General features: G+C 34.4%; 1 pseudogene; it reads left to right on the top strand.

Annotated features, from left to right (window-relative positions):
- The first annotated feature begins 3,137 nt into the window (after nucleotides 1-3,137).
- LOC116111554 lies at nucleotides 3,138-12,209 on the top strand (annotated as a pseudogene).
- Nucleotides 12,210-12,483: the final 274 nt, after the last annotated feature.

Here is a 12,483-nt window from a genome sequence, read left to right as displayed (position 1 = left end):
CATAGGAATATGAAAACTTTCAGGGAGAACGACTTACACGTACCCAAGGTTTGTCGTAACGATAAGTTGGTACCCAAAAGGTTTTGAAATGACAAATAGGTACCTTCCGTCATGTTCTGTTAGTAGTTTCTGTTTATTACTGTTTATTAATAGTAAAAAGACTAAAATGCCCTTAAAGGTTTGAATTTTAGTTTTTTATAAATTTCTAAAAAACCCCCTAAGTTTACAAATTTAACTAAATACCCCAATGTATAAAAATTTTGTAAAATAACAAAAACACCCCCGCCACCTGCAGTGCCAGATTCCGGCCACCACCGCCGGAATCTGGCCGGAAAGTTGCGTTACGACACAGACCCGTCGGATCTGTGTCGTGACGCGTCGATCTGGCCTTTTCCGGCCAGATCCGTGGCTGATCTGGCCGGAAAAGGCCAGATCTACGGCTAGATTTGGCCGTCGACGCCGCAAAACTCCATCTGACCGCAAAACTCCGTGGCTGATCTGACCGGAAAAGGCCAGATCGGCACGTTACGACACAGACCCGACGGGTCTATGTCGTAATGTAGTTTTCCGACCAGATTCCGGCGTTGGTGGCCGGAATCTGGCATTGGGGGTGTTTTTGTTATTTAACAAACTTTTTATATATGGGGGTGTTTAATTAAATTAGAAAACTTAGGGGGTTTTTTAGAAATTTTTAAATTTATAAAAAACTAAAATTGAAACTTTGAAGGGCATTTTAGTCTTTTCACTATTAATAAACAGAAATCAGTAACAGAATATGACGGAAGGTACCTATTTGTCGTTTCAAAACCTTTTGGGTACCAACTTGTCGTTACGGTAAATCTTGGGTATGCACAAGTCGTTCGGCCAAACTTTCATGCAAAACCTCTATTCATAGACATGCAGTTGGCTCTATATAGGGACAAAAAACTATGAGCAATCTACAGTTTGAAAAATCAGAAAAATAATGAGAGAGGTGAGGTCAAAAATGCAGGAAAAAGATTGAGCTGAGAGCAAAGAGATGGTAAAGAAAAATCAAGGGTCACTACAGATAGTTTTAAAATACGCATACAAAGTTGACAAAGTATTTGCGTAGATTCTCAAAGTATGATTAGTATAAATCATTAATAATTCGAAATATTCTCCAACAAGAACATTACTACATTGATTCCTATACTTTTTATTTGTCTTTTATTGATTTGCGTGAAAGATTCGCAAGTCTAGTCTAGGATATTAACTAATGATAGAGCCAGAAGTTTCTATCAATGAGGGCAACTTCAAGAAATAATAAAACGAATTATGGCTGCGTTTGTTTCAGTTTTAGGAATACTATTTTTAATATTTTCAAAAAAGTTAAACAATAAAATACCAAAAAATTCAGATTTTTGGGAATACTACTCCCAATATTATTCAACTTTTTTTAAATCTCTTAAATTTGATAATTTAATTAAATATCCCTAATTTTTTTTTAAAATTACAAAAACACCCCAATAATCCACATTTGCCAGATTCTGGCCACCACCACCGGAAAATGGCCGGAATCTGGTAGGATGGCGCACTACCGGCTGAATCTGGCCGGTAGTGTGCCGATCTAGCCTTTTCCGACCAGATCCACCGTGGATCTGGCCGGAAAAGGCCAGATCTGAGGCCAAAGATCTGGCCGTTGACGGCCAGATCTTTGGCCGTAACACTCGGTCACGACGGCCAACAAATGGTAGTCGTTGACCATCAACGACGACCATTTGTTGACCGTCGTTGATAGCAAATACGGCCAGATCTGGCCGGAAAAGGCCATAGCGACGCATGACCGACAAGATCCAACCGGTCATGCGCCCATACGGCGACTCCGACCACCTCCGATGGTGGTCGCCGGCAGGGGGTGTTTGAGGGTGGGTTAGGGGTATATTTGTTAACTTTTAATGTTTTATTATAGGGGGTATTTTGTAAAAAAACAAATATATGGGGTATTCTATTAATTTATAAATTCTACATCGTAATACCCGCCCAATTCAACTTTTTTTTAACTTTTTTCAAAAAACTTTTTCCAAAACCCCCAAATTTTGAACCAAACGGAGCCGTAACAAACGGACCCTTAGTATTTGAATTCCATTAGGTGATAGTAATGGCCCTTTTAGTACACAATTTTTCAGTATTCTATTCTATATTCTATCCAAAATACACATTTATTTCCTTAATTTCAAAATGTTATTCTATATTATTCAATTCTTTTTAAACCCCCATAATTTGTTAATTTAACTAAACACCTCCAATTTTTTTTTTAAATTGACAAAAACACCCCAACAACCCACATTTGCCAAATTCCAGCCACCACCGTCGGAAGCTAGCCAGAATCTGGTATAATGGCGCACTACCGGTTGGGTCTGGCCGGTAGTAAGGCGATCTAGCATTTTCTGACCAGATCCAAGGTGGATCTGGCCAGAAAAGGTCAAATCTACGGTCAAAGATCTGACCGTTGACGGCCAGGTCTTTGGTTGTAGCTAGTCGTCAACGACAGCCAAGATATGACCATCGTTGACGACCAAATGCAGCCAGATTTGGCTGTAAATGGCCAGATCTAGCAGTAGATCTAACATTTTCCGGTCAGATCCATCGTGGATCTAGTCGGAAAAGGCCATATCGACGCACGATCAACTAGATCTAGCCGGTCGTGCGTCGATACGGCAACTCTGACCACCCTCCGACGATGGTGGCCGGCTGTCGGTATTTAATCGGTTGATGGAGGTGTTTTTGTTAATTTTTAATATTTTATTATAAGGGTGTTTAGTAAATAAACAAATATAGGAATATATTTTTGTTAATTTTCAAATACTACATCGTAATAACCACCTAATTTTTTTTTTAAATATTATTCTATGAACCAAGTACACCCAATATTATTAATATTTTATGTTGATAGTGGAAGGTTTTAGTAATTTCAATTTAATTTTTAATTTTAATTTTAAATAATTGATTTAAGTTTTTTTAATTACATCTATTAAATGTAACAAATCTTTATGCGTTGAATTCGGTTGTGATTTAAAGCTAAAAAATCAAATACTAATAACGAACAAATCTTGAAAGATCTTTACGGATTTTATAATTATCTTTTAGATTCAAAATTTCAAATGAGTAATTTCAAATCAGACATGAGTTAAAGCAAACCCAAATTTATCTGAAAAAGCGGAATTCACATCCCATACCCATTTTTTGTTGATGAGATATTTCTCCTTCTCCACCAAATCACTTCATTTCATTTCCTTCAAAAATCAATGTACTTAACTTACTGTCTGAAACCGAAACTAACTCCGAAGCCAATTCTTGATTTCAGTCATCCAATGAGAACGAGAATGCGAACCTTTTCTAACTCAAAACCATTAACATTTGCTGACGTTTTCAAAAATTTAGTCGTCGAATCGAGAAAAGAAGCCGAGTTGGAAACTGCCGTCATTGAGAAGCCGAAGCGGCGGTTTAAGGTATCACAGGGTAATCCGACTCCGTTTGGAGCAACTGCTCGAGACGGTGGAGTCACTTTTTGTATATTTTCTAGCAATGAGGTTTCCGTTACTCTTTGCTTGATCACTCTCTCCGATTCGCAAGAGGTTATGATTTATTTTTTTTCATGTAATTACTCGTTTTGTTATATTTAAGTCCATTTTTTGTTATTAATTTTGTGTTATTATATTTGATGCAGGGTAGAGTCACTGAAGAAATCTTCCTTGATCCTTTTATTAATAAAACTGGAGATGTGTGGCATGTATTTGTTAAAGGAGATTTTAAAGACATGTTGTATGGATACAAATATGATGGCAAGTTTTCTCCTGAGCGAGGACAGTATTATGACCCTTCTAAATAGTATTGGATCTGTATAAGTTAGTTGCGTCAAATTTCCAATTTCTGTTTACATTTTACGCGATTTATCCATGGACTGATTTTAGTTTAATTTGTATAGGCAGTTATCAGTAGAGGGCAGTTTGGCGTTCCGGCGCCAAATGATAATTGCTGGCCTCAAATGGTCTGCATGGTGCCTAATTCTGAGGATGAGGTGGTTGATTCATTTACGTGTTTTAATTCTTATTACATGCGCTATCCGATATTAATTTGGATGTTAGCAGAGATGTCTTATGGTTCACTGCACAGTATAAGATCTTGTAACAACCAAATCGAGTCCATATCTGACAACCTTTACTGTAAATATAATCTCCTTATTCTTAGTTTGAGTAATTTTTTAGACCTTCAAATTTCTTCTTAGTATGAAAATGAAGTGTTGATATCTCATTCCCGTGGTAAACTTATTTTTGAATTCTAATCAGTTCTAACTTGTGATAAACGCATGTTTGTATTTTAATCATTCGCAATAAATTTATTTGGGTATTGTTCCAATATCCTTGTAATTATTCAGCCATTTGATTTTCAGTTTGATTGGGAAGGAGATTTACGTTTGAAGCATCCACAGAGAGATCTTGTAATATATGAAGTCCATGTGCGAGGATTTACGAGACATGAATCAAGCAGAACTGAATTTCCTGGTACATACCTTGGTGTAGTGGGAAGCTTGATCACTTGAAGGTAGACTTTAGAGCACTGCTTGATTACTGTACACAATTTTTTTTATATGAAGATTTGTCTATTGAGATGAATAGTAGAATTGTTTCTCTCTCACTATTTTGTGTTTTGTAAGCATATTTTTTGAACAATGGCTTCATGTGAAGAACCAAGACTTAATGTTAGAGACAAGGGATTTTACCAGAGTCCAATCCTTCGGGTTGATTGGTGCCCCTTTTGAATCACTTCGTGGATATTTGATTCACTATTGTATTTCTATCTCTGTTATTATACAATCCATTATTAATTCCGTATAAAACAAGATATCATATGCTGGGTTGTCTTCTGTAAGCTAAGTGAAGCATTGCAAATTTGATTTTGGAGCATTGATCTTGTTGATTAATGTTAGAACCGATGTTTGTTGAAGTCTCTTGGAGGGAGATTGTGAAAACTTGAACTTTTGAGTCGTTGCATAAACTGTTTATGGATTGAATAGAAAATCTCAAATCCAGTTTTCTTGAGTGGTAAACAAAATAAGGTCACTGTATATCTTTCACTTTTTCTATTGCATGATTAATATTATCCTGTCCAAACAATGTGGTTGTTCAGGATTTTTTATTTTTTCCTTTCACCAGACTACTAAGATCAATAAAATTGTTAATTTTTATTTGTTGCAATCCACCTTACTACCACTTATGCCTCTAATCATTGCTTAAGTTCTAACCTCATATTTTGTTAAATATGCAACTATTTCTTCACAGTTGTGATGACCCTTTTCAAGCCCTTAAATAGTGTATGGGTTAATTTTATTAACCACGCTGAAGTTTGCTCAAATTTATGATGAATATTCAAGTTTTATGATTGTAATCTTATGTTATTGATTGTTGTTAGTAACCATTATTATCTATTTATTTTACAGGACCTTGGAGTTAACTGTATAGAGTTGATGCCATGTCATGAATTCAATGAGATGGAGTATTTCAGCTATAATTCTTTCTTGGGTGATTATAAGTATGATTTTTCACCTTTTTATCTAGAATCTGTTTTCGCTTTATACAAAATTTAAAAAAGATTCATATTGGCAAACTTTATGCAGCCTATTGTAGACTTAAACAAGCTTTTAAAATGCAATTGGAGTTAATGATAGGCTAAATTTTAGGGTTCTTTACTGATGGACAGTGTAAAATCTAATGCGTACATATAGCTTACATCGTTTTGCTGCAGTCATTGTTTTCATGATTACTGGCGTAGTGTGAACAGTTAAATCCTTCTTCTATTATGTTTTTCAAATATTCTGTATTTCTTAAAAGATAAAAGATTTCACATAACGTTATTTGAATTATTAAGTAGTCACTGTGGAGAGAAGTTACCTGCTCATTCATGTATAAGGGTGATTTTAATTTCCGTCTTGAGGTTTAGGGTAATTGTGATGACTACTCTTGAGGTTTCATAAATGCACAAATCATGTAAATATATCTGGTCGATGTAGATTTTCCTGTCAAACACTATTTTAGCTCTCTCAACATATCAGAGATATTTTTGGTAATTCTGGCCCTCTATCATTTAAGAAAACTTAACTGGCAAATAGAAATCTATGTATATATGAAACCTAAGGGGCAGTCATTGTTTATATATATATATATGTGTGTGTGTGTGTTTCTATATATAACTTTACCTTTTAAATGTTAAAACTTTCATGTTAGGCATTTTCAATATAATGTTGTTGTAAGTTTGTCATTGACTGTTACAAGTCTATTGTTCAGTGGTACAAACTTATCATTGTTGCAGTACATTATGACATGGGCACACACACGCACAATGAAAGAAATTCTCAAGTATGGATGTCTACCTTTTTTTTTTTTTAATTTTATTTTATAATTCTGAACTCAACTTAGAGAGTTAGTAGGAGTTAAAGAAAAAAATAAGTCTTTTAACCATTTTTTACATAAAAGAGATGCAGTCCAAATTTTAAAGGGATGTAAATGATCGCGTAAGAGAAGGATATAAATAATCAAATATTTGTTTCTAGTCAATTTCTTATTATAAGTCTATTATTAGAATCTTCCTTTACCTTGATTTTGTACTCATGTGAATATAGATTTCTATGGTAAATGATTAGTATGAGGGCTCAAATACTTTCTAGACTGAAATCTTAGTTTTTTCTATTCTCTAAAAAAGAATACTAGCTGAAAAAAAATGATATTTAGCTCTTGGGCATGAGCTATGGTAAAGGCTGTGTTGGACCAGGCAATCTTTGTTTCAGATGTCACAAATTAATAAAGTCAAATAAATAAACTGATTCATGTTAATAATATGATCTTCTCAAATTGAGGAAAATCTTAATGTATTGTTGACATATCTTGTCTAATTATTAGTTCTTGCCAGGGTTAATTTTTGAGGGTATTCCACTGTCAACTACTTTTCTCCTATGATAAGATATTCATCTAATGGTACATGTAATTGTGGCCATGATGCTATTAGTGAATTCAAGCTTCTTATTAAGAAAGCACATAAACGAAGAATTGAGGTGATATCTGGTCTCAGTAACAATGAGCATTTCTTTTCAGTAATTAAAAGTTTTCCATATCTAATTTTCTTTAGCAGGTGTTCATGGATGTTGTATTCAATCACACAGCTGAGGGCAATGAGAAAGGTCCTACTTTGTCTTTTAGAGGTGTTGATAACAGTGTTTATTACATGTTGGCCCCTAAGGTACAATTTTTGACACATTGCTCCTATATATACACCTTCACTTGATTCTGGTGTTGTTTAATTAATAGTCATTCTATTTGATGTGTATTTGAATTCCTAAATAAGCGGGGATAATTTAAATGTAAGAAATTGTCTTTATATTATGGTTAAAATTTAAGATATATTTTTCTTCTTGGTTCTTTGATGTTTTGTGAATCTTCTCTTTTGTCTCATGTAAGGCTGATGTAGAATGGTTGGACAAAAGATAAGATAGATAAAGAAATAGAGAGAAATATTGAGAAAGGTGAATAAGTTAGAAGAACAAGAAAAGGGAGAAAGCCTAATTTTCAATGATCCATTGTTAATGTTATTTGAGGTAAAATTAATCTCCATTGTTAATAATCCATCAAAGGTTTTGCAAAACTTCGAGGCCTATATGTAATGGCCAATAATACTATAAGAAACCCTAATCATACTTACATAAACAAGTAATAAAAATATGAATATGAAATCAAATCCAGCTAAAATAAGAATTAGATATCTAAATCCGAAATACTTCATATCTTGATTATAAAATTAATCATTGAATTCTCATTATTCTCCCTATACAAGAAACATACGACTGTTGGTGAGTTTAGCAGGATTGAAATAGAGAAGATGAAACTTCTTCATATTAGATGGACTAGTTTTTATTTGTAGAAAAATTTAAAACTTTGTTGGAGAAATAGGTGAAAATTTAAATGATTTAAATCTAATTGATGTGAAATAAAGATTTTAATTCACTTTTTATTTGATATATCATTTTTGGTCAACGCAAATGCTATTTAATGTTAAAAAATCAAACTCTTATATCTATTACTATTGTTATAGTTTCTTGGTATTACTAATTATGTAATGAGTACATATAAGATCCATTACATACCTCTGATATTGTAAATCAGCCACTCCAGTTTGGATCCCCAGCTGCTAAAAACCCAAATTATGATTTAATGGTTTTCTGTTTTCCTACTTTCCATTTCTTCAGAGACAATTACGATGACTGAATTTTGCTTTATGTTTTTACAGGGAGATTATTCAGGCTGTGGGAATACATTCAATCGCAACCATCCTGTTGTGCGTCTATTTATAGTTGATTGTTTGAGGTAGATTCATCATTGTCTATAGTGATTATCAGTCCTTTTATTCTTGAATTATTTTATTTTATTTTATTTTATTTATAAATTTAGAGTTTGTTTTACCTACAATTGCTGTAATGGTCCACAAGTTTTAATCAGCGATTCCTTTAAAGGTAGTCACTGCAAGACTGTTGACGTATGTAGGTATTCACATTATCAATATCTGATGGATTTAGCAATTTAATAGTATTGCGGGAACATCTGATGGGATTTTTTGAAGCTTATATGTAGGACAAACAACACCAAGCATTGTTTACAAAGTAGGTTCAAGATCCACCTTTAATGTATGTGTTTAATTAATGTCATTTGGCCTCAAACCCACAATGCGTACCTAGCATCTCATATATTTATTGTAGTAAGTGGTCATATACACTAAAATAATTCTATTTCTTTTGCCACCAAAACTTTTGGTTTTTGCCTTACTAATCTGAAAGAAATTTTACTCATGATTTGGCCATGCTGGAAACTTCAACAGCCAATTATGTTTTCTTTTCTAGTTATGATTTCCTTTTACACAATTGTCCTCACCAGAGTCTGGAATATTATAAAAATGAAAGAATATTCATTTTCAAGCAGAAAGATATCTGATCTCTCGTTCTAATCTACCATTTAGTGTCTTATATTTGTATTGAGTTTTATGTTCTTGAGCTTTTGATTATTTTGCAGTAGGTTGTATCTTTGTGGTGGACTAATTATCTATCTTAGTACCCCAATTAACATTAACAATCGCTGTTGTCCAAGCTCCTGAATTAGGTTGCCTTCTGCCTTGAATTCGTTTATAGGATCATGACTCTTTCCTTTGATATTGAATGCCACCTTGGTTCTAGGCAATAGGCTAGCAGTGGGCTTGGCCACTGCTAGTTCCATTTACCATTGAATATTACTCTGCTGCATGCTGCAATTTGAGTTCCATTTACTTTTGTCTGTTTGTTGCAAACTTTTACTACATGGGATTGGAGATCTGATTTCTTTCTTTTACTAGAAACGTATGTGGATGGTTTTCGCTTTGATCTTGCTTCTATAATGATGAGGGGCAGCAGGTTATTTCCTGAGCTATCTGCTAAATATCCTAATTCTTTTTAATTTTATATGTGAAACTAATTTTGATCTCTGACTTCTGATTTTCCTATTATGATGAAGTCTATGGGATGCAGTCAATGTATATCGGATTCCGGTAGAAGATGACTTGTTGACTACTGGCAGCCCTCGCAGCAGCCCACCATTGATTGACATGATAAGTAACGATCCAGTACTTAGTGGAGTGAAGGTATTTTCTTTAAATGTACTAATGGACCCATACAGATGCTCATAGGTGTTCGTTCATGGAGTGAGGGTCATACTAAATCCTAGACTTGTTATTTTAAATTCCCGTTCCAATTACTTGTTTCAGATTTAGATTTGCCCATTAAAGATCCAAAGATCCAGACTTTTCGACTGCTGTCCTAAAATCACTTAAAACCTTTAATTTGTTGGGAGTAGTTTTTGTGAAATTGTTGAATATCTTGTTTTTTATAAAAGGTTTATGGCATATACAAAAGCCTTACTACCAGCAAAGTTTTTTAAGTACACTATACTTGCATGTCGTTCCAATTGCCTGGAATATATGTGCTCTAATTTATATATATTATTTATAAACTTAAAATAATCTCTTCAGCTTCTTTCATATTTTTGATTCCTTGTTTTTCTGTGTTAGTGTATAACAGATTAACCAACTGATTTTTTTTTTTTTTTCCTTTTTCAATTAGCTTATGGCAGAAGCATGGGATGCAGGTGGTATATATCAAGTTGGCATGTTTCCATGCTTTGGTATTTGGTCGGAATGGAATGGGAAGGTCAGTCAGATTTAAACTTTCTAACATCCTAATTCATCTGCTGCAATTGGGAGATGAGGCATGTAGAATATATTATGGCAAAACATATTTAAAATGTATAGCCATCATATTAAACCACTTTTTTCTTTTTTTTTATCCCTGTTGTAGAAACTACGCATGATCCTGAACTTGTTGAAACGTTGCTTTAAAACCTCAAATATATCTTCTGTTTGCATATTCACATTTGTCATTTATGATAGAATCTGCTAAATATTTGTTTGTATTTTCTGTTTGCTCTATTAATTTGCTATTTTGCTATTTATTATGAAAAATGATTAAAGTAATGAAAAATAATCTAATGCTTTATGGTCCTTCAAGTGCATTGGGTGCATATGCAAAATTGTGGGGCTTGTGACTTACTCATGGGTTAGTGATTATACCCAATGCCATGACCATGTTGTTCATGTAATGCTAATTCCTGAGTATGTCCTACGAAGGTCTACCTTCAGAGTATTGAATCTTCTGGTTTCCATACTTCTGTGCAAAGATTAAATGTTTTAAATCATAAGTTCATAAATCAATAAGGTGATAAATTAGAGTAATACGAATTCTGTTGGGATCCTACATTGGAAAGGAAAAGGGTGGGCATGTGGGTTATAAAGGGTTTGGGCACCGTCCCTTGGCAAGCCAGTTTTTCAAGGAGAGTTATATCTAAGCCCACAAAAGGACCATTGTCTAGCTCAATTCCTATCAATTTGGGAGTGAGTTCCTATCAAATGGTATCAGAGTCGGCCCTATCTTCCAAGCCCATGCAGCAGGGCCCAGTGGGCCTTGAGGGGTTGAGAAGGAGAGTTGCTGACAGGCTTCTAGGGCTTAACAGGCTTCCAGGTGAAGTAAGATCTGAAGGGAGGGTAGTAAAGGCTGATGAGGGCGGTGTAGCCGATGAGGGCGGGCGCTTTCTGAAAAAAGACCAACGAGGGCATTGGGTCTCGAAGGGTGGGGGAATGTTAGGATCCTACATTGAGAGGAAAAAAGAGGTGGGCATGTGGTTTATAAAGACTAGGGCATTCTCCCTTGGCAAGCCAGTTTTCTAAGGAGAGTTATATCTTAGCCCACAAAAGGACTACTGTCTAGCTCAATTTCTATTCTTATCATTTTGGGAGTGAGTTTCTATCAAATTCATAGATATAGTACGTATTACCTTTTAGTTTTATTAAGTTTTAGTGTTAGGACTACTGCTGTAAATAGCATAGCCTTCTCTCCTTTGTTTTGTTGAATCCCTACATTCATACACTGTTAAATTTTTAGTTGAGTAATCATATAGGTCCTCCTAGGAAGAAACCTACTTGCATTATTTTATGTATCTTGATTTATACTTCTGCCAGCAAAGGGTTTCATTGATTTGTATAATCATTTTGATTTCAGTATCGGGACATAGTGCGACAATTTATTAAGGGTACATATGGTTTTTTTGGTGCTTTTGTTGAGTGCCTATGTGGGAGCCCCAATTTATACCAGGTACGTCTTTTGTGTGCTTTTGAATGCTAAGACCCTATAAACTTCTATGTGGTATTTTTTGTTTCAAGCTTTTGTAGGCAATCTGTTTTTTCTTTTTTTGCTGACAACTAAAGTGTTGAAGTTTTCTGATTTCGTGCTATACATTATGAATGCTGAAATGTGAGACATATTTTGAAGCCTCTTAAATATATGTTTTGATTAGATATTTTAAAATGTTATATTAAGTCAGGAAGGAGGAGGAAAACTGATAGACCACCCGTCACAAAATGGTACACCAAGCAAGGGAGAAGGTCCACATGGGGTGATAAAGCCAGCAAAAATTAGTTAGTGGAGAGGCACACATGTCATGTTGTTAGATGATATTAGGGGAGTGCCAAAAAGTGCTTATATGAGAGAATATTTGCATGATTCATTCATTCGGTTATTTTGTAAAGGAATAGTCTGGGAGGTTGCTAGCTCCTCGAACTGCTAGTGGGTGCTTATTTTCATTTCTATAATTCTTATGCTTTTTAGTTCTTTGAATATTCTACTTCAGTTTTATCAATATAATTTAGCTCTTATATTCTACTTAATTCTGGTGATTGAGATCATTGAATTGTGAGTGTTTAAATTGCTGGAAGTGTTATTTGAATTGAGGTCTGTATCAAATTGGTATTAGAGCCTGGCTGGGTAATGGTCAAATTTAAGATGGAGAATAGAGAAGATGTGGTACTAGGTGAAATCATGGCCCATTCCGACTATAGTAAAAG

Source organism: Pistacia vera, unplaced genomic scaffold, assembly GCF_008641045.1.
Source record: "Pistacia vera cultivar Batoury unplaced genomic scaffold, PisVer_v2 Contig644, whole genome shotgun sequence".
Lineage (NCBI taxonomy): Eukaryota > Viridiplantae > Streptophyta > Magnoliopsida > Sapindales > Anacardiaceae > Pistacia > Pistacia vera.
Note: the sequence above shows the minus strand (reverse complement) of the source record. Positions and strands in the feature narration are given on the sequence as shown.